This window comes from Anolis carolinensis, chromosome 4 (assembly GCF_035594765.1).
Source record: "Anolis carolinensis isolate JA03-04 chromosome 4, rAnoCar3.1.pri, whole genome shotgun sequence".
NCBI lineage: Eukaryota > Metazoa > Chordata > Lepidosauria > Squamata > Dactyloidae > Anolis > Anolis carolinensis.
Genome location: NC_085844.1, coordinates 224,634,387 through 224,661,184, shown reverse-complemented (window position 1 = coordinate 224,661,184; position 26,798 = coordinate 224,634,387). Strand labels below are relative to the sequence as shown.

At 39.4% G+C, this 26,798-nt stretch overlaps 1 protein-coding gene across 7 annotated transcripts in view; it reads right to left on the bottom strand.

The window, feature by feature from the left end:
• src (SRC proto-oncogene, non-receptor tyrosine kinase) overlaps positions 1-26,798 on the bottom strand; it is a 116,001-nt gene that overhangs the window by 58,102 nt on the left and 31,101 nt on the right. Inside the window, exon 1 of one of the 7 annotated variants that reach the window (XM_062978870.1) lies at positions 25,153-25,655. The exons of the other annotated variants lie outside the window; for them this stretch is intronic. The gene's annotated coding sequence lies outside the window, so the exon portion shown is untranslated. Of the gene's footprint in view, positions 1-25,152; positions 25,656-26,798 lie in introns of those variants that run through there. 7 annotated transcript variants of the gene reach the window in all.

Genomic DNA, 26,798 nt, shown 5'->3' with positions numbered 1-26,798 from the left:
GAATGTCGAATCCAGTTTTGAGGATATGATTTGTCCCTCATCATTTCAGAGGAGTCAAAAAGGAAGTAACCTTCTCAGACCCTCCATGGCTACCCACAACTAGTATAGAAGATTTTTTTTTAAAAAAAGAATCCTTCAGAAAGTCTTCAAATTGGATACTCAATGCTACCCTTTGAACCTCAATAAAATCAAGGTATACCTGTAACATACACATCTGCCTATAACTTCCATCTAGCCATTTGATTGAAGCACCACTGCTGTTCACCCCTCTAGAATTAGTGTCATAGTAGTGGAGTGGAAAATGTAATACCATAGTTATCTCCTTGACTTTCCCTTCCCTACATTATTTTGATAGGTAGTGGAACAAGATGCTAAAGAACCAAGGATTTGTCATAAATATCCTCAGAGATATCCTTGAATGCTGAGATTTGTGATTACATCCTTCCAGAAAGTGTTTCAGAAAATCCAGGAACCAACAATTCTTCCTCTTGATTGCTATTGTTGACTTGCGGAAGTTTTGTATAAGGTAAGGCAAGACATTGTTCTTTTTCCTCAAATGACAAATAAGGTAGACCAGAGGAACTGGTCTCTCACTGTTTCACTTGTATCCTCCCCTACACCAAAGCAATTAAAAAAGAGACAGCCAGCTGTAAAATTCAACTTCAAGCATGTCAAACCACATCTCTTTCTCCCTTCTCAGCCCCCCTCGCTGCAATATCTGAGACTGATCCACAATAAATTTCTGAAAGCCCCAGTGCTCTTGATTCCCATAAACCAAGTAAATAGAAAAGCAACATACAAAGTCCTTCCAAATAAAACAAAAACTGTATTAGATCCCTCAAAAGATCCAAAGTCTTTGAACAGTCTGCAACCTAGGAAATTTGTTCCCAGCCTTGCCTGTTGTATCTAGCACCTGGTAATGTCAGGTCTGACCAGGTATGGCCCTCAACAGAACAAAAAAGGTTCCCTACCCTTATTCTGTGGTAAAGGGTGGTCAATTTGTGGTTCTCCAAATGTGCCCAATGTAGCCAATGATGAGGACTGATGGGAGCTATAGCCTCAGAACATCTGGAAAGGTACAAGTTGACCAGCTGTGTTATTTGGGGCTCCCTATTCCTAAGGCGTTCCATGCAGTCATGCAGGCCACATGACCTTGGAGGTGTCTATGGACAACGCCGGCTCGTCGGCTTAGAAATGGAGATGAGCACCAACCCCTAGAGTTGGACACGACTGGACTTAACGTCAGGGGAAACCTTTACCTTACCTTTTATTCCTAAGGAAATGATAGCTAACACAAATAATCCCAAACAGAAACAGTGCTTCTTTGGAAAGCAGAAGTGTCTATAGATGTTTCCACATCACATATGGAAAATTTCTGTAGAGTGAGCCATACCTACTTCTTGCTATTCTGAGTTAGGACAAAGCCGAGGCAGCATGATGTAACCCTCTCTAGAGCAGCAATGGGACTAATACAGGAGGTTACAATTGCTATGGGTCAAACACTCCCTTCCTCCTTTACAATCTCAAGGAAAAACTCATGTCAGGGTGTCCTATCAGGACACTCTCTGTTCTGTTTTTTTCTTTTTCTTTTTGCAAAGGATCAGAGGAAGTGGTGAAGTGATGAAGCTGGGTCTAAACTGCACTACTTAAGACTGCAGGTATATTCATTTGGTCAGATAACCTGTATACAAATGCTCATCCTTCCTTGAACATTCAAACACCCTGCCTTACCAGGGAGGAGGATAAATTAGGGTTCCCCTTTCCAATATATCTTTGTCTGAATGAATGTACAGTTATATTATATGGTAGAGCACCCAATCAGGGGTGTGCACAGCTTTGGTCTAAAATTGTGCAATCCCCAGACATAGCCATCGATTGCTTCAGCTATTTGTGAAAACTAGGCTTCTTTTATTCTTACACACGATGAAAAATGTTTTGCCCAACAATGGCCACCAAGCATGCTATTACAAATGTAGTCATTATTGCAAGATTTTCCCCACTTCTTCCCAAGGACTAATTCAGCCTTTCCTGGCACTGGACACCATTATTTTATCTGCAGCTCCCATCATCCCCAGTCAATATGAATGATGGGTCCAGACAATAAGATCCTCAGCTGAAAAAGAATATCTAAGAAAGCATTACCATGTAAAGAAAGAATTGTCGCCGCCATTGCCCACTCACCTCATAGCAATATATTTCCAAATTGTTGGCAAGAAATGAGAAACAAAAGCTATTGCTTACGGTTTTCTTTCCCCTGTTCCTGTGTAATTGTGACTGCTTCTCCCACTTCTCCTCTCTCACTACTGCAGGCAGCAGCAGCTGCCAAAGAAAATGAGGAAGGAAAGCAGACAAGGTAGTGATTTCCTTGTTTGCTCTGGTAATTTCAGTCTGTAGTTTCTGTCAGATCTAGAGTCCAATACAAGTTCAAGGATGGATCAAACACACACGAAAGGTGTGTGAAATAGCTTCTACCTTTTTTTAACACACACACACACACAGCACAAGAGTTAGAACATTTCATGATTAAATCAGTAATTCTCAAACAATAGGGCAAACCCACAATGCAGGTACAGAATACTGGAAAACAGACCACCAGCTTCCAGTCCACAATGAGTTTTCAGGAAGCACTGCACATACAATAATAATACAGCACAAGCTGGTCCCTTACATGGAGGGAGAGAGTACTGATCTCCCACATCTGATACTTTGAAAATACTGTCATGGAAGACATGGCTCATAGGAGATTTGCAATCATTCACACTGTTGTCATAGCTGCTTCCCACTTTTGGCCCATTAGGTTCTTTGCTCAAACAGTTTCCCCTATGAGTCTGCTGTTTTCAGGCAAGATTAAGGGATTTCCTTCAATTCCTTTTCTAATTCCATCACTGAATTAGAGCTCCAGGACATAGAGAAGCAAGGTGAATTCATGTATAGATGACATAGTCTAGTGCTTAAGCTGAAAGGAGAAAGACATAGGGGCAATAGATGCCCATTGATTTTAGGCATATTGTGCTGTTGGTTGCCTTATGTTGCAAAAGTCATAGAGAAGTAAAGCAGAAAAAGAAGCAGGGAGAGGAATAGGAAAGAAAAACAAAATCTCAAAAAGAGCATGAACATGTCTGTGGATGCATCTACACTGTAAAATTGATGCAGTTTGACACTACTTTAACTGTCATTGCTCAATGCTACAGAAGCATTGGGGTTTTAAGTTTTACAAGACCTTTAGCCATCTCTGACAAATAGTACTGGTGCCTCACCAAACTAAAAAAGCTTCTAAGATTCTATACCGTTAAGCTAAGGCAAGTGATGTCGAACTGTATTAATTCTACAATACAGATGCATCCTAAGTATATGTTTCATTGAACAGACTGTGTATATTATGCCAGGCTACAAAAGTTTTGTGACTTTCCAAATAGCAGTAGCTGAGAAAAGCTAATCCAAACTTAGGAAAGCTAACTTCATTGTTCCCATCCTGCTATTCTCCCAATAAGTAATTTGATCACTGCTTCAATTCACTGAGGAACATACAGTTGTAGTTGGGCTGAGAGAATCTCCTAAAGTAGAATACAGGTTAGGAGGCCCATGATCATTAGGTTTGGAAAACACAGGATTAAACTGACATAAGATGCTTCCAGACAGAACTACATTGTACACTTGCCAGATTCTCCTAGCCCCTTCCCACATATAGAAGCTGACTGGCTTGAAGATTACTTTGACACTGATGTGGGGAGACTGTCTTCTACTACACCCGCAGGGCAGCCAGTTAGATTAAGGTCATGCAGGGCAGACAGTGTGTCATCTGCAGTTCTGTCTTCCAGCACTTTGCTCTTGCTTCCTGCATCAGAGCATCTGCCATCTCTGGTGACAGACTCTCTACCCAGCGGTGGAGCCAAACCTGACAATAACCCTCCTTCATCCATCGAATTCTATGCAAGGTCCAGACTTTTTGACTTCTGACTTGGAACCCTCCTGGATTTTCTCTGCCAATTTCTCCCCTCACCGAAAATCTATCGGAGATAAAAAAAAAAAAGAATGAAAAGCCCTCTGACATCTTTTTATTGGTAGCATATTCCGTGCTGGGTTTGGCACTAGAAAGCATTTAATGATTGTATTTCCAATTTCTATTTATGGTTGTAAAAACTGGACAGTACAGAAAGTTGACAGGAAAAGAACTTCTGAAAAATGTAGAGCTGAAGGAGAATTCTACAAATATAATGGAGTGATAAAAAGACAAACAAGTGGGTCCAGCAGCAAATCAGCCCTAGACTCTTCCTAGAAGCCAAAATGTCCCAACTGAGAATATGAGAAGCAGTGCTGGATTGGTTATGGTTTCATATTTGCTATATCTTGACCCAAGTAAAAAGGCAAGACTTCAAAGATAAAATATGACGAGACATTAGAAAAGTCAATAGAAAAGACAATAATGTTTGGTAACGTTGGGGGCATAGGGGAAAAGGGAGACTGCATTATAGGTTAATACATTTTATTTATTTATTTGCCATATTTATATCCCACCCTTCTCACCCCACAGGGGACTCAGAGTGACCTTACAAAAAGGCACAATTTGATGCCACATAACATACATACAATGAGGTAAACAAATACATTAAAACTAACTACTTAAAACGTATTAACATTAAAACCAAAAAACAACAGATTACATTCAATCAAGGAAGTCACAGCTGTGAATTTGCAAGAGCTGAGTGGAATTGTTGATAATAGGATGTCTTGGAGGTCTTTCATTAACAGGTGACCACAGATCAATGCTCACCTGACAGTTTTATTAACAACAGTCCCACAATTTGTATTACTTTGCCCGCAATACAGGCTGGAGGATAATCTCCCCAAAATTTAATCAGTTTGCTACAATTTCCTGGTTTGGACATCCCTTGGGATACAAACTAAAATTGCTGGCAAAAGAGGCAGAAAACCACCCTTGCAAAACAGACCACATTAATGGCTGCAGCCCAATGATATCCAGCTCATTCAGTTCCGTCTGTGAAATCTCTTTGATTGACTACCCACTGCTGCTCTAGCATAAAGGAGTATTTGTCACATCCAAATATCTCGAGGCTAGGGTGATATCAATAAAGTTTTGACAGTTGTGTGTGACATACACACAGAAAGAATGAGGAGGGAATGAAATAGGGTTTCACAAGGAGAAGCAGCAGTAGAATAAATACAAAACACATACATACAGCAGGAAGAGTGACCTTCCAAGAAGTACTCAAATTTCTCTGGCAGCTTTGTCATACTGGCTGTAGGATTATGGGAGATATAATCCAGAAAAGTTGTTTTTCTAGGCTCTGAATGTAATTAGCCTGAATTCTTTATAAACTATACAAACAAAAATATCCATCTGGGAGAATATGACTCTTTGCCAACATCTTTACTGCAAGCAGAAGATTAGAAGACTATTGACCCAGAGTATATTCTGAGAGCATGTCATGTAATCCTCTAGCTAAAGTTAAGCAAGACTAAAGCTGACTAGCATCTTGATGGGAGAATGAGTATATCCTAGTACAGTAGAGTCTCACTTATCCAAGACTTGCTTATCCAAGGTTCTGGATTATCCAATGCATTTTTGTAGTCAATGTTTTCAATATATTGTGATATTTTGGTGCTAAATTCGTAAATACAGTAATTACAACATAACATTACTGCGTATTGAACTACTTTTTCTGTCAAATAAGATGATGTTTTGGTGCTTAATTTGTAAAATCATAATCTGATTTGATGTTTAATAGGCCTTTCCTTAATCCCTCTTTATTATCCAAGATATTCGCTTATCCAAGGTTCTGCCGGCCCATTTAGTTTGGATAAGTGAGACTCTACTGTACTCTCTCTGCCAGCCGGCTAGTACATTTGCAGCTCCAAGATGTCCTCCTTTAAATCTGCCATGTATGCAGCTGGAGCCCTGCCCACACTCCCCATCTCTTTGTCGAGAAATGTTAGCAGGTTGATCCATGTGCCAACCACCTGCCACCTTCAGTTCCTGCCGCTGGACCAGACTTCACCATGCAGTGGACCACAGTAATAAATATGCTAGCAAGATTTCAAAAATAGTTCCTTTGAGTCAAAATTTGGAAGAGCCAAGAACACAGTGACAGCCAAAGGGTGACATGGTGAGAGCTGCAGCCCTAGCATATATAATGTTTAAGTTGAGGACAGGTCTTGTGACCAAATATATGGATTTTGGTATGACCTATAGATAGATTGAAGATCATTCCGTGGAGAGGGGAAAGCACCAGGGGCATCTCAGAGGGCCAGCTGCCCCTGTCTGTCTTTGTCATTTTGTTATCAAACAATGGTACCTACCACCGCAAAAAAAAAAAAAGCCTAGTTCTCCAAAAGACAACAAATAAATATGATTTTTTCCTTTTTATCAAAAACCTTTCCCAAAGAGCCAGAGTTGTGCAAGTTCAAAGCTTTCGAAGTTCAGGGATAAACTCAGAAGTAGTTGTACCTCCATGAACTATACTGTGTCAAACCCTTTAATAGGTAAAGGTAAATGTTTCCCCTGACATTAAGTCCAGTCGTGTCCGACTCTGGGAGTTGGTGCTCATTTCCATTTCTAAGCCGAAGAGCCGGCATTGTCCGTAGACACCTCCAGTCATGTGGCCAGCATGACTGCACGGAGCGCCATTATCTTCCCGCCGGAACGGTACCTATTGATCTACTCACATTTGCATGTTTTCAAACTGCTAGGTTAGCAGAAGCTGGTGCTAACAGTGGGCGCTCACTCTGCTCCCCAGATTCGAACCTGTGACTTTTCGGTCCGCAGGTTCAGTAGCTCAGTGTTTTAACATGCTGCGCCACCAGGGGCTCCAAACCCTTTAATAAATTGTATCAATTTGATGATTTTTGTGTAATTTGTATATTTCAAATGGTGTACTGTATTTATTTCAGGTATGGTATGTATATAAGCTGGTTATTAGAAATGCATCAAAATCTGAATGTACAGTATCAAAATCTGAATGTGGCGGTGGTGGGAATTGTAAATGTTGTGTATGTGTACGTGTATGTCCTAAAATTAAAAAATGTTTAAAAAATCTGAATGTTTAAATTAGTAATTGCACATTATACACCCTTCTTTTTCGCTGAAGCCCGGTAGTTAATCCTACTCAGCAATGAAGAACACTGGATGTTCTTGGACTAATTACAACTTTCAAGTCTAGCATACTTCACTGGATTGTTGTGAAGATTAAGTGGGCATGAGAGGAATATGGTTCACTACCTTGTGACCCTTGTTGGATAGATGGTCTTTTTAAAAAAAATGTATTCAAGTGTAGAACGTAACTGTACTAAAACTAAAATGCATAGAAATGATGGAAATAAATAAATAAATAAATAAAACTAAAATGCGACCTTCCCTCCATTCCAATTGCCACTGCTGTAGCCATAGAGGAGGAAAAAAAAGTAGTTTTCTCTGGACTTACTTCCCTCCTGCACTGCCCTTCTTCTTTCTTTTTGTGTTATGTTTTAGTTAGACTGTAAGCCTGAGAGCATATAACAGTTTTGTTTCTCCTTCACTTCTATCTACAGAGATGGTGCTACATAAATAAATAAATAATGACGATGATGATGACGACAACAACAATCATCATCATCATCAAATGTTTAGGTTCTAGCATACCGTGAAAAGAAAACATAATGTACTTCCATAAAATGCTCATGAATTCATTCATCATAATCTGACCTTTGCTTCAGAAGAAAATAAATTCCATTCTCCTAGTGATTATCACTCTGTCTTCAGGTAGTTTGAAATATTGTACAGAAATGGAAAAGTCTGGTTTTGTGGATGAAAACTCTCAGAATCTCTTGGCTTTGCTGTGTTGTGGATTGAGGAAGCTATACATCTAAAAAGCAACTTTTCCAAGATCTTTGTATTGAAGCGTTTCACTGTAAAGATGCATTTTACCAGCAATATGAGAAGCAGTGCTGGATTGGTTATGGTTTCATTTTTGCTACATCTTGACCCAAGTAAAAAGGCAAGAATTTAAAGATAACATACAATTCAGCCAATGCATCCTGATAGTAAGGCTATAACACTATCTACAACACAATCACATGGCAATGAATACTAAACAATAGCAGTTTAAAGAGTACTGGGCAACATTTTTTTTTCTTAACAAGATAAGAACTCATAAATCCTTATTTATGCAAAGAGATCGTGTGTCAGTTAATGAATCCCAGTTGGCCACATTCTTGATCTTACAGTCCTTGGTATTTTTGTTCAAATAGCTTTTAGATCAGAAACAGATTGTTGAAGGCAACTGACGAGACCCTATACATTTACTTTATATAAAGTATAAGTTGACTAAATGTATAATCCGAGAGCAGGTTTTGGAGCCAAAATTATGGATTTTTGTTGTCTCCCTGTTGCAATTCTTGTGTGAAATGAGGTTACAGGAGAGTCTTGGGGCCTCCTTGAGATGGTTACATGCCAAACAAATTCGAACACCTGAGCAAGTGTGTCTGATGTGCCACAGGAAGTTCCTAAAGTGATAATATGTTTCTAACATTTTCAGACATCACACCCACCCTCAACAGATCAGAACTTGAAATGCAGCCATGTTGTGGTATCCAGGACATGTAATATCAGCACAGTGTTTTGTTGTCTGAAGTCATCTGCGTATAAAGCTAAAGACAGCATGGGTTTGGCTTTGCCAACATTTGTGTGCCCCATCAGCTACAACAAGGATGGACAAAACCCAACTCATGGATTGCATACAGAGGTCCCAACCATTTTTGCAGTCCCTAAAAAGAAAACAAGCACCTTGTTTTGGCATCATTCTAAAGCAATCACAGCTAATTGTATTCCATAAAACTTCCGAGATGAGTAGATGTTCTCAAAAGCAAGGTCCATACCTCATTACATACTTTCTTAGTGTGTTTATCTCACCCCCCCCCCCCCCCAAACAGAAATGGAAATGTTCACTCTTGGTTGCTGTTAAGACTGTTGAACTGTGATGTTGTGCTGCACAATAGCAGAAGAGGGCACTGGATTCAGAGGTCAATAGTTGACAAAAAATTTACCACTGTGGTTTAGGAGACTATTATCAAAGCTAAGCCACACATTTACACATTAAAACATGGGTTAGAGTGTGAACAAGAATAAACAGTCAAAGCTCCAGGCTTGTATGGCCAGCAGGAGTTTCAAAGCTTTCACTTTTTATTTTGATTCAAATGGTTTATTGTTATCACTTGAACTATAGTTAATGAAACAAGTCACCCATTTGGTTTCTGCATGATGATTTCTGAAGCTGGTTTGTTTAAATAAATCATAGTTATTGTGAGTCAGAACTCCAAGTCTAGACTACAGACTAAACTGTGGTTAACCAGAAGCTTTCATAAGCTTCTTCATGGTTTCACATGATGGAGAAAGGAGAGAACAACAGCCCAAGATTTGCTGCACCTAGGTCACATTCATGCCTGTGATGCTAAATAATAGTTTAGTATGATGGACTAATGAAGCTACCAAGTCTCACATTGTGGCACTGTGGAATTTAGCAATTGCAGACAGACAACTTCAGCCCAGTTTCTGCTCATCTAGAAATTCGAAACAACAATGTAAATAGGTAAGTAGATATTGTTTTGGCGGAGAGGTAAATAACACTCCGAAAAACATGCCAGCAAAACTTCAACCAGGAAAGTAGGACATGGACAACAGGCTCCTCAGATGGAAAATGAAACAACAGCACCTCCCCATGGCCGAGTCGAGCACAGCTGGACTCCGGAAATGAAAAGAGGGAAGCCTTGCCTCTGTTTATGTTACTGTCTGTCTCTGTCAATTGTATAATGGCATTGAATGTTTGCCATATATGTACCTGTAATCCGCTCTGAGTCCCCTCGGGGAGATAGAGCAGACTATAAATAAAGTATGTTGTTGTTGTTGTTGTTGTTGTTTATTGTTATTATTATTGATAATAATACTATATAAAAGAAAACCACAGAAAACACCAGGATACAGCCTAGTTAGCAAATCTGAGACCATGAGGACAATATAAGACAATATATCGTCTGAACACCATCAATTTTATTATTAAAAAACTTAATTGCAGATGATACCCTGGAAGTCAAAGGTTACAGAAAGGAGGAGAGGAGAATTTAATTAAGCACAGGAGTAGTCCCTCTCCTCAGAGAGGAAAGGTCCAGAACAAATTGCTGGTTTTCAGTTAAGAGAAACAGACAGACACACAATCTTTTAAAAGAGCAATTGTGTTTGACCAAGAAAGCATCAAACAAACAAACATCACGAAGCCCATCTCAGATTAGATGGCAAACAAGAGTCCTAGTCTTGATTATACAGGTTTTGAATACCTTCCTGCAGGATAAGAAAGACAATCAAGTTGTCACCATCAGATATATTTTGACTTGGCAAGCAAGCAAGATACAAATTACTTGCTAAGACAGGCAACATTCCACACATAAGTGATCTGTAAACATCCAGCTGTGCATTGCCATCAGAAGATCCAGTGAAAGGAAGAGCCAAGACTTGGCTGGGAATGGCAGTGGAGTACTCATATTTATTGGCCAGGGCTAAAAATGAGAGCTAGGAAAAGTTACTTTTTAAGATTGAAGCACCTAGAGTCTTCTATTTCACAGCCAGCTTCACCTGTATCTTTCTCAAAGTTTGAAAAACAAAAACAAAGATAAAGTAGAGATCTTTAACTGTGAAACCTTTTTCTGCAAAGATTACTGTTGAAGATGAAAAGTGGAGATTGGGTTTGCATGTAGCAAAGAAGACTTAGGAAAAGCTCATAGTGCCTGGGGAATTCTAGTACTTGTAGTTGAAAAAGTATTTTTTTTCCAACTATGAGCTCTTGAGTATCTCATAACAGCCAAAGTCAATGGGAACTTCATCAGCAGGAAATAAGATATACTGCTTCTGAACATGGAACGTCTACTTAGATATCTTTTGTGTTGGGAAGAGCTCTCACAGATAGAGTTTTAGAGGACCTAAAATGAAAAAGAGGCGGAATTGGAGCAATATGGTGAGCTGCAGGAGACTTATAGCAACCCCATTATTTCTAGGCAGCAGCTACACTTGGAGATTACTGTTCTTTACTTTAGACTGTGAGTCACCTCCACATTGGTGACATAATCTTGAGTAACCAAAGAATCCGATCCTTATCTCTAACATTCAACTCACCTGCTTTTTAACCATGGTCTGTCTAGACACGTTGTTTCCTCTTTAGATTCCACGTTGTCATCAACAGCAGAAGAGCACCAAGGGGATGGGAGGGTGAAACACTGAGTTTTCCCAAAGAGTTTTATTGAAGTCTTCCACCACATAAACTCGATTTTGAGCACCCCACAGACCCATTCCTGACCCTTGACAAAGAGAGTAATAGCTTATGGTTTGGAGAAGAACCAGTTACATTAGACATAAATAATCTGCTATTGACAGCAGCTGTCAGCTCCACATTCAGTCTTAGGAAACCACCACTGTGTCCAGGAACATTCAATTTATCTCTAAAAGATTCAAAATATTTTTGTTTACATACGCAAAGCTTATTGAAGTGGGGTTGTTGTATGTCTTTTGGGCTTATTGAAGTGATTCTACTGGGGCTAAGAGTATAGCACACCCACAAAAGTAGAAAAATGTGCATTTGAAAAGTACTATTCTCTAGGTCAGTGGTTCTCAACCTGTGGGTCCCCAGATGTTTTGGCCTACAACTCCCAGAAATCCCAGCCAGTTTACCAGCTGTTAGGATTTCTGGGAGTTGAAGGCCAAAATAGCTGGGGACCCACAAGTTGAGAACTACTGCTCTAGATCATCCACTGTTATTCTGCAATTAGTTTCCAGTAGGAGTTGACCTAGAGTTGTGCTGGAGGATTTAGAGATTCAAAGAGAGAGCATATTAGTCAAGTCTGTGAATAATCAACCCTGCAAAAGACACTCATCCATTGCCATATGTAGTGTAGTTATCAGCAGCTGCAATGATCAGTTTACTTAATCAATATTGGGCAATTCTTAAATGAAAAATATTTGCGCATATGCAGAACTCTCTTTTGTATTACTGAATAATTGCATTCTCTCTCTTCTTATTCACTAAGAAGAAAGGAGTATGGTCAGCAAAGATCAATGCTAGAGGACATGATTTGAATGAAAAGGCCAGACATCCAAAGTTCAATTGCTGCCATCTCCGGTTTCTAAAAATCCCAGTAGTATCCAAACATCCTTCTGCTCTTTAGAAAACTTTCAATAATAAACAAAGAAAAGCCTCTTCATTGTATCCTAGTAATATTGAGTGTTCTTGATTAGAACAGAAGAAGGGGAAAATAAATTAGCATGCATTAAGTGAAATTGAACGAGTTATTGCCAAGCTGTGTTTCAGACAAAGCGCTTTATTTTCACAATTATTAGATCCTTTTTTAAAGCAGCAAAAGATGCAGAGATCGAACTTGAAAGCTTCTCTATGTAAAAACTTTGTTTAAACTTTGAACTATGAATCTCTCTTTGGAGAATATTTGAAAAGACAGAACAACGATTGCATTTTCTGAACAAGTCCGAATTTTGGGTGTTCAGATGCTGGATTGCAGCCCTGTCAATACAGACTCTTGACCATACTAGCTGTGGATGATGGAAGCTGTGGACCAATGTTGGGGAACTCAAGGTTTAAATCCACCGCTGTAAAAAAGGTTTTGATCCTGATAATGATAATAAACTTTATTTGTATTACGCCCTATCTCCGAGTTGCAAGAATTGCATATATGAAAATATCTCTCAAAGATGAAGCACATTACAAGAAGCATTCAAGTCAAAATCAAATCTTTAATTATTACGATCATAGACCAGCATAACAAGAAGCATTAGAAAGAACAAAATTCACTGGGAAGAGTGAATGAATTCCAAATGCATGCAGAATTCATGCACTGAGCTTGAATACAAGTAAAATCTGTTACCAAAAACTTAACCCATAAATGTATTTATTTTAAAAAGTGCTGAAGACAGCTTAAGAGGAAGAAAATGAATACTCCGTGTTCAAGGAGCCATTTAGGAAATCCCACCACCATAGAAAGTTTCAACCTGAAAGGCAAAATGTAGCAACACGAAGAGCAGATTATAACACAAATATATTTTGCAGGCCAATCCTCTTGAGTACAACTTGCAAAATATATTTGTGTTATAATCTGCTCTTCATGTTGCCATAATTTGCTTTTCACTTGTAGGTGAAGAAAGTATTATTTATGAAAGCTGTCAATCCTCAAAATAAGGCTAGGCTTTTTATTGGGTATGCATTATATATCTTTTAACTTGTGTAGCTTTCAATTGATTTTTGAACAAATTATTTAATTTGTTTTGTTGTTTTTTTATATTGTGTTGTGAATGTTCTTAACTTATTGTTTTTGGAAGCCACCTTGAATCCTGCTCTGGGACAAAGGTGGCATGTAAAACTCAACAAAATAAACAAATCTCTAGAAACTGTTCAAAGGCTAAAAATGAGAACAAATGAACAAAGAATGGAATCCTAGGAGGCCATCTCCATCCACCAGGCCCTACATCTAAAAATCAAGGTGGAAGGGAAAAGTACTTTGAATCACATGGTAACAGAATCACATGGAAGTCCCCCCAATGTGTATGCATGATAGTGTTGTGACACATATGCATGATGGTGTCACACTGCATTCTCTGGGTCAAGTGGGATCTGAGGTATTAAGAGAATAAGGAAATGGGAATTGCCTTTGCATCATATCTAACCATACAGGAACAGACTGGAACAATAGTCTAGAACACCTGTGTACATGTCTTTGCTTTAAGAACTATGGGTTACACTCACCATGGTCTGCAGGAGCCTTGTAGCAACCCATTATTTGTAGGCACCAGCTATACCTGAAGATTACTGTTCTTTACTTTAGACTGTGATCTTAGATCTTCCTATTTGCATCAAGACGGTGTATATCTTCCTTCCTGCTTTGATTCTTACAACATTTAGTGGCCATATTTATAGATATCCTTTATTTAACATGTTGCAGACAGCAGGCGATGCAGACCTATTTTCCTTCTTTTCCCTCTATTTTGCTCTTCAGTAAAAGATTACGTTCCCTTGCTTGTTGTAGGCAGGCACATATACTATAGCAGGATCACTTAAATCCCACTATTTCCCAGCTCAAGCTTTATTGCATTATTTCCTGTAGGTCCACTGCTTCAGCTCGACACCAAAGGTTTGTGCCTCTCCAATCTTCTCTCACCATCTTTCCCATGCCTGTGCCAATTAAGAAACTTCCGGCTAGGTAGAGCCGAAGGAGGAAAGGGGCAGGATGGGTGAAAAAGATTTTGTTAAAATTAGCCTTTTTGCCATGTTTTGTTAACCGAGGCAAGCCTGTATTTTGCTAAAGGCACTTCTCCATTTTCTGTGTTCATTACCTCTAGTACACGGCTTTACACCAATTTAAAAGCAGAGCGAACATTCTCCCTGGCTTCAAGGTATAATGGATGAAAACATCAAGGTTGGCCTAAGACATTTTATTTCCTGAGGCAAGTGGCAAGATGGTACCCACTCTGCATTCCATGCACAGAAGCTGCAGTTGAATTTTACTTCCACATTGGCAATATTATAACATCTTATACTACATTTGAAGCATCAGGTTGGTCTAGGGGACCCAGGAGAGGCTTTGTGTCATGTACAGCTCTGTTCTTTAACAAAAGGGAACAGTTGGTAAGTCTAACAGCAATACTCAAGAGGTTACCTGTGCTGCCCCTTGGAGTTTGCTGCCTATTGCTTCACTTTGTCTGATGGTGAAACTAGTCCTGGAAAATGAAATGAACAATTGAGTGCTTTGGATTTTAGAATTTTTTTCCAGATTTTGGAATACCTGTATCTACATATACATATAGGTTAGGTAAAGGTTTTCCCCTGACATTAAGTCTAGTCGCGTCCGACTCTGTGGGTTGGTACTCATCTCAATTTCTAAGCTGAAGAGCCGGCATTGTTTGTAGAGACCTCCTAGGTCATGTAGCCAGGTCATGACTACATGAGGTGCCATTACCTTTCCGCTCTGAGTGGTACCTATTGATCTACTTACATTTGCATGTTTTCAAACTGCTAGGTTGGCAGAAGCTGGGGCTAACAACGGGAGCTCACTTCTTTCCCCGGATTCAAACCCCCGACTTTTCGGTCAGCAAGTTCAGCAGCTCGGCGGTTTAACCCGCTGTGCCACCAGGGGCTTTTCAGATACACATATGAGGAGATATACTGGAGATGAGACCCAAGTCTACATTTATTTATGTTTCAATAAGCCTGAGGATAATGTTATTTTTTACAATACAATAAAATACAATTATTTTAAATAATTTTGCAAAGGACAAAAGGTTGTGTACATGGAACAACAATGAACCTAGATGTTAATAATATTTTGCCATGTGTAATTGTGCTTCCAAATGATTTCATAAGCAAGGAGATAGAAACAATGGCTGGAAACATGCTGCCCCTCAGATGTGGTTGGGCTGAACTCTTAGCAGCCTTAGCCAGCACAGCCTATAGTGAGGAATATGGGAAATAAGGAAGACAAAACAGTTCTACTGTCTGGGCTAACATACAGGCTGTGGATATACCAATGTAAAGGTTTTTAAAAATAATAAATAAATATGCCCCACTTTTCCTTACTAGATAAATTTTCAGAATAGAAGAAAAAGAATACTGCAAGAAGAGCAAATGCCAACAGAGGGCAACATAATTTATTTTAAAAATATTCGCAGTAATATAGAATCACCAAGATCCTACGTGTATGTATAGCTCCACACATGCAGTTCTATGTTCTTCTACTACCAGGCGGCTGACATGTACCAAATGGGACTTTTCTGATGTCACTTCTGGGATCTTTCTGACCACAGAGGGACAGCTGGTTGAGGGGCAAATGACCGTACGGGCTATCTAGTCCAACTCTCTGCCATGCAGAAAAACCACAATCAAAGTACCCTGGCAGATGGCTATCCAGTCTCTGTTTAAAAGCCTTCAAGGAAGGAGCTTCTACCACACTCTGATGCAGTGAGTTCCATTGTTGAACAGCTCTTGCCGTGAAATAGTTCTTTCTAATTTTCAAGTGGAAGTCAGATCTTCATTAGCCAAATAACTTCACCCCTCTCTCCCCATCCTAAAAATATGGCAGCCAAACAGAAGAATAGCCTTCTTCTATATGGTTAGCCTAAGACCTTGAATAGCCCTTAGTGCTTCATCCAAAATGAGGGTTGCAAACATGTGGGTTGCACGTACACATGTATAAGTCAGTAACAGGATGGAAGCCTCTCTCACTGTCACAGAATCATAGAATAACAGAGTTGAAAGAGACCACATGGGGCATCTCGTCCAACCCCCTGCCATGTAAAAAAAAAAAAACCATACACAAAGTACCCCTGACAGATGGCTATCCAGCCTCTATTTAAAAGTTTCCAAGAAAGGAACTTCCACCACACTCTTAGGCAGACAGTTCTACTTCTAAACAGCTCTTACAGTCAGAAGGTTCTTCCTAATGTTCAAGTGGAATCTCCTTTCGAACCCATTGCTCCAAGTCCTAGTCTGTCCTAGTTTCAAGGGGAGCAGAAAACAAGCCTAATCCCTCTTCCATATGATACCCTTTCACATATTTATACATTGCTATCATGTCTCCTCGCAACATTCTCTTCTGCCGGCTAAACATACCCAGTTCTTTAAGATGCTCCTCATAGGGCATGGCCTCCAGACCTTTGATCATTTTAGTTGCCTCTAACACCTTCCAGCTTGGCAATATATCGTTTTGAACTTTGCTGCCCAGAATTGGACACAGGTGAGGTCTAACCAAAGCAGACTACAAAGACACCATGATTTCCCTCAATCTAGACACTATACTCTTTTTGATGTAGCCCAAAATCCCATTGGCTTTTTTAGCCGCTGCATCATATTGTTGGCTCATGTTCAACTTGTTGTCCACGAAGACTCCAAGATCTTTTTCACATGTACTGTTGTCAAGCCAGGCATCATCCATCCTTTATCTTTGTATTTCATTTTTTTCTGCCTAAGTGTAGTATCTTACATTTGTCCTTATTGAAATTCATTTTGTTGGTTTTGGTCCAGCTCTCGAATTTGTTAATGTCATTTTGAATTCTGATCTTGTCCTCTGGAGTATTAGCTATCCCTCCTAATTTAGTGTCATCTGCAAACTTAATAAGTATGCCCTCTACACCTTCATTTAAGTCATTATAAAGATGTTAAACAGTACTGGGCCCAGGACCGAACCCTGCCTTTATTTTATGAGTTTTGAACTTATTTATTATGCCATGCTTTTAACATGAAATAAATAAATAAATAAGCACTGGACTAGGACTCTAGGAAACAGAGTTCAAATCCCCATTAAAGTATGAAAATCTATTATGGGTTCATGTTCTCTCAGCCCCAGAGGAAGCCAGCGGCAAATCTGCTCACAAGGAACTTTCCCAAAAAAGAGTCGCTTTAGGGACATCATAACTCAAACGACTTAAAGGCATACAACAGCAAAAGAATAAAACCTGCTATTTGCTCAAAGATTTTGAGTTCTACAGAAGCAAGTTTGGAGGGGAAGAATGCAAAGCAATGAAATTATGCATTTTTGAAATCAACATCCTGAAAATCTCCCCTAAAAGCAAGATAAAAATAGCTAAAAGATAACTAGAATTATCCTAGGCTATCAGGGACCACTGGAGAGAATGAAATATGCAAACCTATCCGTTAAACACTCTGATCAATGGAATGCGACTGCAAAATGGTGATTCTGGCAAATTACAGGAACACCTGATCCATGCCAAGCCATCTTCTGAATGAGCCTTATCAAATCACCTGCCAGTATACTGGCGGTTTTTTCCAGATTTGATGCTGGATATATACATGCTCCTTGATACAGGGTGCCTCCATTCCAACTATTTAGAAAGCTTCCTTTATATTCTTCATCTCCCTCTTCATTTTAGCATGAAGTCAAGCTTTGTCAGTAAAATGTACTCTGAATCAATGGAGGGGAAGAGAAACCTCTCCATGGCTACATTTGGGGCCCTCACTCATTCAAAGCCAAGAATTCCTGCTGCGAGGAATCAAAGCAGCTCCTGTAGCTGAACGATTTGAACAATGCAGCTTTCTTGGCCTTGGTTTGCTGCTGATGAGAAGAGGCCCCTTCACCCTGTCCATCTTCTTCCATGGTTAAAGAGGTTGTGTCTCCCACTGGTTGGGGATGATAGGCAATGTAGTGAGCACATCTGGATGGCAGCAGGTTTGGGCTGTGGGTGATGTAGGCAAATATTAATGCACAACTACAGTGGGCTTTTGTACACTGCACACCAGTAATATACATTTTAATCAGGAATAGCATGCTTATTATCATCAAGTAGTGCTGCTCAGCATAATTTATTATAACTGAGGTCCCTTATTTCAGGTTCAGAAAGCCCTTGTAGAGCTGGCAGCTGCCCCTTGTTAAAAGAATGCCTCCTATGAGGACTAGAAAGCTTTTCCTTTTAATATAGACTAAAAGAGATGCCAAAACACTGTGTTTCAGAGTATGGGCAAAAGACAGAAATGCATCATGTAATGTATAAGTATGGACAATACACTAATTTTACAGAGAAAAACATAGCTAGGTCAACTAGGATCTGGATAGAACATAAACATACCGTGCTTCGCCAAAAATAAGACAGTGTCTTATATTAATTTTTGCTCCCAAAGATGCATTAGGTATTATTTTCAGGGTATGTTCTTATTTTTCCATGAAGAAGAATTCACATTTATTGTTGAACAAAAAAATGAACAATTATTATATTCTGTACAGTAGTTGTCATCACAAACCAGCATAATCAGACAAACTGTGAATCGTATCAATAATTTCTTGTTACTACCATTATTTCCATGTACAACAATCTATGGTATGTATGTTTACCAATCCTGCATGCTCTGGTGTTCTGTTTGGCAGGCATGCTTCCAAACACAAACTTTGCTAGGTCTTACTTTTGGGGGAGGTCTTATATTTAGCAATTCAACAAATCCTCTACTAGGTCTTAGTTTCAGGTAAACAGGGTACTTAATTCATATCACGAATTTCAGCAATCCCTTATTACTATTTTGAAAACCTGCCCATGCTATCAGCAACCAATATTATACCTATTCCGACTCTTCTAGAGAATGCCATTGTGTTTGGAGCCCACACCCAGGTTCCCCCAATGGTCAAAACTAATGACCCCAAATGCCAGGCCCCAAAACATGGACTGAATGATCCCCTCTCGCCTGTCAAATTGTCCACCCCTGGACTCTATGACACAATCAGCATGGAAAGCCTGTTCTGTTGGCTCCTTACTGCGTCTTTTCCCCCCACAAGCCATTAATCTAAGAATGCCGCTCAATTTTTGATCTAGTCTTCTTTGTTTGATTAAGAGGCTTTAGAGGGTAAGCTTAGAGTTGAAAACAATCTGACAATTCAGCACAAGAAATATGAAAGCGACTGGGGTCAAACTGAGAATGAATTTTTTAAAAAAGAGGAAAGGGATCTGTCTCTTCCTGAAGACTTCTATTTAGCACTAATGATCTTCTAAAATAAACTGCCATTTTCGGCTTCTGCTAAGAGGAAGCACACTGGCACAAAGGAGAGAACGGGCTTACATACAGCTAAGCAGAACTTTACTGAAGATGAGCAGATTGCTCCCTATTCACAAGGCTGTTCTGACTGTATGTTTATTCTCTCCCATTACCCACTGACTCATAGGCTGGGGGGGGGGGAGATTTACTTTTTAGTAAATTGATACAGTGTTCTAAATCCCCTTTAATTGTTGGTTAGTGTGAAAGGAGGAAACAAAGAAGGCCATGGAATGAGACGCAATGGCTGGAAAGTCAGGCTGACCTTAGAAGTATGTTTGCCAGAAAGAAAGAAAGAAAAAAAGAAAGAAAGAAAGAAAGAAAGAAAGAAAGAAAGAAAGAAAGAAAGAAAGAAAGAAAGAAAGAAAGAACTTGTGTGGCAAGTTTACTAGTTCCATCACCAGTTTGGTACAGGGTGCTCTCTGAGTGTTGGTGAACTACATCCCAGAATTCAAAAACAGCCCCCTCCCCAACCCCATTTGGATTCAATGTTGGCCATGTAGGCAGTGTGCCAAGTTTGGTGCAGACCATTGTGGTCTGGGTTCAGAGTGCTCTTTGATTGGACTATAAATCCCAGCAACTACAACTCCCAGATGACAAAATCAACCCCCCACCCCACCAGTATTCAAATTTTGGCATATCGGGTATTTGTACCAAATTTGGTCCAGTGAATGAAGATACATCCTGCAAATCAGATATTTACATTACGATTCATAACAGTAGTAAAATCAGTAAAGGTAAAGGTTTTGCCCTGACATTAAGTCCAGTCGTGTCTGACTCTGGGGGTTGGTGCTTATCTCCATTTCTAAGCCGAAGAGCTGGCATTGTCCATAGACACCTCCAAGGTCATGTGGCTGGCATGACTGCATGGAGCGCGGTTACCTTACTGCGCTCTACCTTATTGATCTACTCACATTTACATGTTTTCAAACTGCTAGTTTGGCAAAAGCTGGAGTAACAGTGGGCGCTCACTCTACTCCCCAGATTCGAACCACTGACCTATCGGTCCGCAAGTTCAGCAGCTCAGCACTTTAACACACTGTTAATTTTATGGTTGGGGGTTACCTCAACATGAGGAACTGTACTTAGGGATCACGGCATTAGGAAGATTGAGAACCACTGCTCTATGGCTATCCTTCTACGGTGTTTTCTTGGCAAGATTTGTTCAGAGGAGGTTGCCATTGCTTCTAAGAACATGTGATTTGCTAAGTGTCACCAAGTAGGTTTTTATGATTGAAGTCTGGTTTCTCAGAGTCCTAGTCCAACACACAAACCACTATACCACACTAGCTCTCACCCTTGCTCTTCAGATATGTATGTCCATGTCCAGTTTGAAGATTGGAAAAAAAATGGGTAGAAGGGAGAGTAAAAACCTTGGAGTTGCTCATCAACAGCACCCGTCTGCATAACAGAATAACAGGAGTAGAGCTCACCTAGTTTCAGCTTCCCTCATTCTGAGACACATTATATTCATTTTTCAAGATATAAAATCATTGCTGGGTTTACTTTCTATACACACAAAAACAAATAAACAAATCCATACTCTCTTGTTTGAGGCCTATCTCTCCTCAGTTTGGCAAGGCATAAGCGGTCACTGCAATGTGCAGTTCTTTTACTTGGCAACCATTGTTATCTTGCTCATTCCTTCCCCAGAAAACTATGCCTGTAGCTATCATCATTATGCTTGATATTCCAAATCCTTCTTTGAAAAAAACATTCAAAAGGAAACGTGATTTCCAGCCCAAGATTGCTCTTTTTCTTGGCAATGTTTGTTTTTATATGTTGCTTTGATTATTATGGTTCATAGTTTACAACTTGATTTGTATTGATTTCTAAGTTGCCTTTAGGTGAGTTCTTTGTAGTGCAAAGACAGGGTAAATATACTTTTAAAATAAAATAAAAATCCTTACAACATAATGTACAGATTCCATAACAAAGGTGCATGAGAGGACATAAAACAATAACAAGAAACCAATATCCTATTGGGCATTTCTGCTTGTTCTTCTCTTAATACATGCCACTGAGCAAATGAAGAATTGGGTTGCTGTGAGTTTTCCGGGCTGTATGGCCATGTTCCAGAAGCATTCTCTTCTGACATTTTGCCCACATCCATGGCAGGCATCCACAGAGGTTGTGAGGTCTGTTGGAAACTAGGCAAGGGAGGTTTATATATCTGTTGTCTGTTGTAGGCAACTGTGAATGTTGTAATTAATAACCTTGATTTGCATTTAATGGCCTTGAAGCTTCAAGGCCTGGCTGCTTTCTGCCTATGGGGAATCCTTTGTTTGGAGGTGTTAACTGGCCATGATTATTTTATATCTGGAATTCCCCTGTTTTCAGTGTATTTTTCTTTATTTACTATCGTGATTTTAGAGTTTTTAAAATACTGGTAGCCAGATTTTGTTCATTTTCATGGTTTCTTCCTTTCTGTTGAAATTGTCCACATGAAGAATAGTTTTCATGCTCAGTTCCTAAGACTCTGAAAATGAGTGATATTAAAACAGACCAGTTTTCCCCAGCTTAGTACCCTCTAGGTTTGATGAACTAAAGTTCCCATAATCCCAGAGAATAAGGCTGGGAATAATAGCTGCAAAACATCTTATCTAGAAGGCACCAAGTTGAGGAAGACTGAGATGGGGGGAAAAAAACTTCCAAACATCCAGATACATAATGATGCCACAGATATGAAAAGTGTGCTTTGATTATACTCAGAAGATCACAGGAACAAAAGTGTTCCTGAATTTCTAAGAATAGAAGTGTGAGGTGAATGAGGATAAGAAGGAGAAGTTAAAACAAAAACAGATATTCTTGATTATGCATAATTCAAACATGCTGTCTTTATCTAAATCTGCCCTTTTTAAATTTATACCTTTGATTTTATTTTTTCTTTCTTTCTTTTTTGGAATGAGTTAAGAGCCCAGCATTTCTCTCCATTTGCTCTGCTGGCTGGGGCTGATGGAACCTGCAGTTCAGTAATATCTAAAGGATCTGCATAACTGGACCACCAAGAAGATAAAGTCAATTTATGATCATCATGGCCCCTCAACCTCTACTTCCTCAAGACACTTTCTAAGCAGAGGCCAAAACCGTATTAATAGGTCAAACTAGAGCCAATGAATCAATCTCTCAAACTCATTCTGCCTCATGGTCTAGCCAGCCTAGACAGACAGACAGACAAATAGATGGATATAAATAATTAATTTGTGGGGCACACTGTCAAAGATATGTGATTTTTTTACTACAGTCAGTCCTCCACATTTGTTGGGGTTAAGGGCACAGCTCCATTGTGAAAATGAAAAACTGAGAAAAAAGAAATTACAATTGTTTCTAACCTGCGAGGACACCTCTATGAGAATTTCTAGATCTTCCAGCATGACTGTATGATCACCTTCTTCTGGAAGGATTGGTGGCTGTTGATCAAAGGGTCACACTGGAAAACCTAGAGAATCCTAGAACATTTTAATCAAATCCACAAATAAGAAAATCTGCAAAAGTTTTTTAAAAAATCCAAATCTAGTGGGATAACTTTAGATGATTTTAAAAGGATTAGACAATCATGGAAGGCAAGAATATCAAAAGCTACAAATCATGATGACTAGATAAAACCAGCTGGTTCAAAGTCAGTACAGTAGAGTCTCCCTTATCCAACATTCGCTTATCCAATGTTCTGGATTATCCAACACAGTCTGCCTTTTACTAGTCAATGTTTTTCTAGTCAATGTTTTCAATACATTGCGATGTTTTGGTGCTAAATTCGTAAATACAGTAATTACTACATAACTTTACCGTTTTTTCTCTCAATTTGTTGTAAACATGATGTTTTGGTGCTTAATTTGTAAAATCATAATGTAATTTGACATTTAATAGGCTTTTCCTTAATCCCTCCTTATTATCCAACATTTTTGCTTCTCCAACGTTCTGCTGGCCCGTTTACGTTGGATAAGTGAGACACTGCTGTATGCCTGTCAATACCATATTCTGGGAAGAAACGACAGGTGTGTGAGAGAGGTATTACCTTCATGCTCTGTTTATAGCTTTCCCAAAGGCATTTGGGAAAATAGGATGCTGGATAAGAAGGATTGTTGGTCTGAGCCAGCAGGGTGTTTGGAGGAACATAAGAGTTCTGTTGTGTATTAGGGAACAAGAATCAGTATATTCAGCTGCCAAAACTCATCACTATCATACTATTTAGGACACAAAATGATAAATGAGGGGAAAATATAAAAGGAGCAAAATGCTGGAAAAATATATTAAAACTGAACACATAGTCTACATATGCTTGGAGAAGAGAAATGCCTAATTGGACTTGTATTTTTGGTACAGCATTGCACAAGCACAGGGATGCCAACACTCTGATACTTCAATGTGTGCTTGAGGACCAGCTGTTCATTTCATGACCATGTGGCAATAAGATTAGTGTGCAGTCAACACACAAACACACCAAAACTCAATACAGATTGTCTTAATGATCCATCATGTCAATTCACACTCTTCTAGCCAAATCCTTTTTGCATTTAGTATTTTATTCATTTAGTTCCCCAAAAGATGACACAAAAGAATCCAGATTTCTTTGCAGAGCTCAGCGCCCGTAATATATTGCTATTAACCCCATAATGTATTTTGTAGCCCTATATTGTAACGTTGTATTTTGAGCACATTTATTTTTAAAAAAGAAAACAATTCTAATAACAGATGCATTCTCCCTCTGCATGTGCATGCGTGTAATGAGTAAGTCTTACTTGTTATTTCTAAACATAGAGGAGTTATTTTTTTGCCTTTTTATAAATAAACTAAAAAATAAGCTACCAATGATAAGGAATGCAGTCAACAATGTAAAGCATCATTATACCAACAAGTAACTTTTAAAAAGTAATACTCCAAACTCTGGAAAAGTTGTCAGAGCTAAAAACAGCTCACCAAGGATTTAAATTTAACCAGTATATATCAGTATATATGCAACCACGCACACGGTCTTGCAAAATTTAATTCAGCCAACAAGCTGCAGCTGTAGACAACAGACAATTTGAATATGCATTTATGAGAATTCCCAGAAAGATACGCCATAAATGTTAAAACTGTTTGAGAAGCAAAGGAAACACGAAGTTTGTTCTAATATTTTCCTCTTCACTTTAGATTGTTACTTTAGATTCTAAAATCAGCAATAAAGTACAACTGTAGCTTTTAGTTAACATCAACAAGATAAAAATTATCTAAATCTGGTACAACATAGGACATAACAGGCACAAAGACTATTTATTGACTTTTTTATATTTCTAAAAAAGGACAAAGGGCAAATGATTAACCCTTAAAGGAAGAATCCTATTGAATGCAAAGATAATCTTTCTGATGGAGGAATAATAGGATATAGCCTGCTTTGGGGAGAAAAGAAGCCTTATTGGTTTAATCCTGAGAATGTATGGCAGATTTCTCTCTCCCAACTGATTCGCCCTCCCATTAAAAAAAGAGACTAATCCACCCCAAAGCATCCTCTTTATATAATGACTAGAAAACAGCACCGAACAAGGCATCTTGTGTGGAAATGTCAGCTGAGGAGGTCAAGCACTTGCGACAAGGGCACACCCACCTTTTGTTACTCCAAATGCAGGAAGAGGCATCCAAATGGCAACAATGGAAGATGTGGCAGGTTTCCCTAAGGTGGCAACCGAAGATCAAGGCAGGTGGACAGACACCAAACACATCCCAGCAGAGAAATGAGCCTGTAGCTGTCACTTTCCTTTCACCGCTAAGAGATGAATGCATGAAAATCATCTCCGCCTGCCACTCCTTTATCCCTAAGAACAGCCTCCTCAGAGGGAGAGAGAAGAGCAGGGCTGGGTTCATTCCTCCCCCATTAGATCTACATTGCAATGATGACTTTAATCTGCTCTCTACAATACAACACCTTGCTTCGCTTCTTGTGTTTTCTTCACTCCCCTGCCCATCAGCACCTATTCGTCACACCAAATGACAGGAATATAGGAGATTCAGTATTTCAGACACCCTCAGACAGGGAGCAGGATGTCTGGCCTGCAGCAATTGCTTTAGCCACAGAGGAAAAGACAACTGCACACTTCTACCTGAACTCCAACTGCTATATCACCAGTCAGTAATATGTCAGAGCAGGAAAATAAAACCCTGATTTTCTTTTAAAATATTCTCTTTAGGAAATGAGAGCAGAGGTGGAAAGCATGCAACTCTCCAGATGCTGTTGGATTGCAACTCCCAGCATTGGGACATCCAATCCAGCAACATCTGGAAGGTTGCACAACTCCCAACTCTGCAATTTAGTCTTACGTATTTAATTTATAACATGGCTTTTTCCAGCATGGAATCCAACACAACCATGGAAGATTGGTTTGTGCACCCGCTGTTGGGAGCTGGCATTGATAGGAATCTACTGAAGCCCATACCCTGCAGCAGGGGTGTCAAACTCATTTTCACTGAGGGCTACACCAGCCTTATGGTTGCCTTCAAAGGGCTGTTGAATCCATGGGTGGAGAATTTGTGGATACAAAGGGTCAACTATAATTTTTACATTGTGGTTGGTGTTCTTTAGTTTTTACCCAGTCTGGGTCCCCAGACATTATTGAATGAAAACTCCCATAGCTTTTGATTATCCATCATCCAACTGGGGATAATGGGAGTTGCAACAGAACTCCTGGATCTGAGGTTGAGAAAAGGTTAAAGGATATTTTAAAATCAAACTTCCTATCCACAAGCCTTGTACCTATATTCAAACCCCACTATCCTGACTAAACAAAACAAACCGCAACCTTCCAGATGTTACTGTGTCACAACCACAGGCAAGCTTAGGCCCCTCCATGTGTTTTGGACTCCAACTTTCACAATTCCTAGCAGCCAGTAGCATATTGTTGCATGTAGCAAGGAAAGCATGGCACTTCATCCTACCCTCGTATTCATGTACAATGCTGCTGTCCTTTGAGTCTTCTTCCAGCATTGCTCTCCCTCTCTGCACCTGAAGGTACCAAGATAATTTAGGCATCATGGGGTAAGTCACAGGGGTTATATAAGAATAGCCTTCCTGCACTCCTCATCATTTGCTGCCTCACTAGAGCTTGCCCTATCTATGGTCTATTATTTTGTGAGTTGTCCACATTAAATCAAAGGTAGGGCTTCCATATTCTTTTATCTATGTGAAAGAATGGAGTTTAGCAAGTATATCTTATTTCCTCTTCCGCACAATTAAGGCAAGGAAGCCCTGATCTCTGT